The following is a 4,621-nucleotide window of genomic DNA, read 5'->3' on the forward strand; positions in this document are numbered from 1 at the left end:
AGGCATTTGAAAGGAAGCACTTTTTGTAGCTATTTAAAAGGACCTTTTAAAAAATTATAATACATAGATGGGTTCTTTATAAACAGTCCTCCACTGTGCATTATAACAGTAAGACTTAATTTTCTTTTTTTAAAAATATATACTTTATCAATTTTATTTAATGTGTATGAGCAAAATGCCTGCATATATGTGAGTTCACCTGATTCAGAGGTCAGAAGAGGGCTTTGATTTCCCCTGGAACTAGAGTTAAGGATGGATGGTTCATAGACGCAATGTGGGTGCTGGGAGTCGAACCCAGATCCTCAGCAAAAGCAGTCACTGCTCTTAACCGCTGAGCCATCTTTCCAGCCTCAGCAGTAAGACTTACTTTTAATACAAAGACCAAGTACTTAGGAGTTACGAACCCCTGGAGTTTTTGCATCTTTTTTGCTCTTCAGATCTTTCACTTCATTAGAGTGCATGGTGGCTTGCAGCTCTTCGGCAGACTCTTCCTTTTCAGACTCGGAATCACTATCACAGTCATCTGCACTCTTAGGATCAAGCTAGTTATTGTCATCATAATCAACTCCAGCCACATCCACTTGCCCATCGTGATCTTCTATCTCACTGAAGCCAAGCCCACAATACTGTCCATATCTTCCTATAATTTACTGTCCATACTGTGATGACACTGAGATTCCATTTCTTCAATAATTTTCTTCTCTTCTTGTCCTGTTAGAAGTGCAATGTTGATATGTGATCTCCTAGAACATGAAGACTAGTGTGTTATTTCTTTCCTGCATCAATGAGTCTCAAGAACTTTTGTTTTCTCTCTATAATACCCATGTCTGCTGCTCTCCAAACACTCTTTGTGAAGGTTCATCTCCTGGGACCCAAAAACATACCCTGTGTCAGATACTTAAAGAAAACTGACTTTTGAATTGATAACTGCTAATCAATTACTAGTCGTTCCTTAGCTAGGGTTGGAGCATCTTGTCCATCTCCACCTCCATGCTGTGTATATGTCTGGCTCATACTTGCACATGTCTTCTGAATGCTGTCATAAGCTCTGTGGGTTCATATGTTCAACATTCTTGTTATGTCTAGTAAATAAGCTTTCATTGCATTCATCCTCTTATTCTGGCTTTCACAATATTCTCAGATAATATCTAATCTTCAAGAGGAGTCATTGTGATATAGGTATCCCATTAGAACCAAGAACTCTATAGTCACAGTCTCTTATTCTCTGTTCAGAGAATAAATTGTGTTTATTTTAAATCAGTTGTGGGTTTTGTGTTAATTGCCACCTACTACACTAAGAATCCTCTCTGATGAGAACTGAGAGATTTACTGATCAATGGGTATCACCACAAGTCATTAGGAATCAATTTAACACTTTGCTTATTCAACAGAATGTACGCAGTAAGTTCTCCCCTATCATCTGTGACCTGTCAAACCACAGATTTTTGCCCCAAATAATAATGCCAGTATAAATTCCATCTTTTGAAGTGGACCTAATATCCAATAAGAAAGTGTTTCAATGCTCTCATATCATTTGCACCATTATTGAACCCATGGGAATATCTTGCCTTGTCAGTTGTTATTGTTCTCATATGATTCACAGCTGGATATGGTTGATGATTACTTTTATTTTGTGGTAGCATGAACAGCATCTTCATGTACAACGAAAGTCAATATCAGTACATTCTTGAATTCTCCATATTTGTTTGACAACTCATGTATATATTTTCTTCAGTAACAAAGTCTTACAATCAAGTTCTAGAGGGTAAACAAGAAAAATGGCAATAGGAGTATGAGTTTCAATTATGTTAAACCTAATTACTTTGCGTGTAAACATCCAAGGCTTTTAATAAATCAGAAGGGTAATTGTTGCTCTGGGCTTTCTAGACTGAAGAGGAACAGCAAAATTTGGGATACAGAGCAGCCTCCATGATTCATACTAACAAATCCTTCTAGTGATTACCCCAATACAGGTTTATCTGCAAAAGCCTCATAGCAATCACATGCTCCAGCAGCTGCATTTGGGAAAACCCAGCCTCACACTTCTGCTTCTCTGTGAGGTTTAAGTTATTAACTGTATCACTGTGGGAGGGTTACAATAACTTTGTTGACAGAAGTAAGAGGCGATGTCTTCAGGCTCCAGACTGCTGATGGTGAGAGCGAAATCTGTACCAGAACCACTGCCACTGAACCTTGATGGGATCCCCATTTCCCGATTGTATGCACCATAGATCAGGAGTTAAGAGCGTCCCCTGGTTTCTGTTGATACCAAGCTAACCAACTAACAATTTTCTGACTGGCCTTGCAATTGATGGTGACTCTGTCTCCCACAGATGCAGACACCAAGGATGGAGACTGAGTCATTTGTATATCACACCTAATACCTGAGTTTTGAGAAAATAAAAAAAAATATGCAGTATTAATCATGTTGCAAATGACTTCCTTGAAAATCCATAGAGCACTAACAGTTCCTGGACTTAATGAAATTTAGAAACCTCCTTACCTGAAAACCAGAACAACAGTCCAAGGAGCTGAGCAGGACCCCACATTGTGATGCTGTGTCTTGACTGTGAATGACAACTTCTCATGGTGTGACCAACCTATTAAGACTCCCTGGAGCAGTGGGCTGTGACTGGGCACATGCAAATCATAAGGGTCTAGTAAAGGCAGTACACAGCTGCAGCAGTTTTCAGCTAATCCCAAAATCTCAGCATAAGCACAGGGGTCCCCAGGCATGAAAATAATAATAATAAAAAAAACATAGATTTACCTGCCCAAATTATGTTCTTTTTCGTGGGCCAAGATAAACATCTGTGTAGGATCCGTTGATAATGAGTTACTTTTATCACTTCCTGTACATATGTTCCTGTTCATTTCTATCAACGACAGTAGCTGTCCTCTGAAACAGTCCCAGAACTTTTTGCATTCCTTTTACTGGTGTCTATGGGTATTATGATCACTGTGTATGTACCTTTCCCTCTAGGCCCAAAATTGCCAATACTCAGGCAACTCTGTCTTCATTTTGACCATTTCACCAGAGAGGGGTACAAATAACACATATTTGTCCAGCCCAGATCTCCAAACTTACAGCTAGCATTCACTGTAAACCTGTGAACAAAGGAATCAATTCTTGGACTCTTGATCCCCTTGGTATCCAGAAAAATATCCATGGTTCTTCCCACTTTAAGAGTGCTCTGGGAATTTTTCCCCACATACAGCTTACCTCCTGAAACTGTTGATTCTTGAAATCCTTACTTTGCTCTACTAATGAGTATTTTCAACAAATTCTCCTGCAGTACAAAAATTGTGTGATTTTTAAACAAATAAAAATAATTCATCATTTATATCCCTCTTAATCACTGAAATAGCCCATGGGCAAAAAAGAAAACCAAATATATGTTCTAAAACTTTCTTTGGACTGTAAATTGATTTTCACAAGGTAAAAAAAATCAGGGTGTCTATTTTCCAGTAGTAAATGCCCTATATAGCAAGTAAAGTATAGCACAGAGGAGGCAGAGATAGGCAGATCTTTATGAGAGCAACACCAGTCTGTTCTACATCATAGGTTCCAGGCCAACTTGGACTACAAAGAGAACCTGTCTCACAAAACCAAATAAAAGAGAAGCAAACTAAACAACACTCTGCGAGTGTCATCTCATCTCTCAGGCCTGGACTAGTTCCCCATGGCCAAGTGAGTTTTCTACACTCAGCTTTCTCTGCTTCCTTTTGTACTTAATTGCAGGTTTAGGTTTGTGTCAGAATAGGGAGCCCATATCCCAGTTGGAAGAATATAAAAAACCTATGTACTGATACTGGAAGTTAAGAAAGTAGCTATTTATAAGAAACTCAATTCACCATATCCTTTGGCCACCAGCAAGGAACAAGTAATTTTTCCTGAAATCTATATGGTCTTACTTATACCTAGGGCAGGTGAAAACACAGGCTGTTAACCTCAACAGTGAAGAGGGTCTGAGTTTAAAATTTCTAACACCTTCCTTGTCTTATACATCAGCCTCGAGTTTTTAATTCTCCTTCATGAGAAGAGAAAGAAGTACAGAGGTAAATAGAAGATATTGGTGGATGAACTATGTCTTACTGCCTGAAGTCATGAATATTCTAAACATTGAATTATATGATATTACCTCACATGAGAAAAAATATCTCAGGAGCTTTGACTGGGTAAGGGATTTGTTTTGGGAATTATCTGCTTGATGTAACTGAATTAAAAGAATTAATTGCATGAGACCAATGTAATCAAACAATCTTAATAGTAATTAAGAGAGCAAATTACAGTGAACATAGTATGAAATGATGGAAAGGAAGTAAAAGTGAAAGATGAGTGAAAAGGCCCTTGGTGCATGGAATATGCGAGCATCTCAGGGCTGGAAAGAGGAGAATTCTAATTTTCCTCTTTCCAGCCTTCAGAGATTGTGAAGTTCATTTGACTCCTTGAGAGATAATTCTAACCTCCAGAACTGTGCTTAAGTAGATTAGATACAATGGAGACTATTTGAAGTTTACAGAACCATTAATATTCTCATCTGTATAAATATACCCCGAACCCATGTCCTTTCTGAATCTCACCCTCCCTCATGCTCTCCCTATTTCTATTTATTCCTCT

General features: G+C 38.4%; 1 pseudogene; it reads right to left on the reverse strand.

The window, feature by feature from the left end:
* Positions 1 to 2,062: 2,062 nt before the first annotated feature.
* Positions 2,063 to 2,549, reverse strand: LOC108491631 (annotated as a pseudogene).
* Positions 2,550 to 4,621: the final 2,072 nt, after the last annotated feature.

The sequence above is a fragment of the Nannospalax galili genome, unplaced genomic scaffold, assembly GCF_000622305.1.
Source record: "Nannospalax galili isolate Female #2095 unplaced genomic scaffold, S.galili_v1.0 scaffold425, whole genome shotgun sequence".
Classification (NCBI taxonomy): Eukaryota; Metazoa; Chordata; class Mammalia; order Rodentia; family Spalacidae; genus Nannospalax; species Nannospalax galili.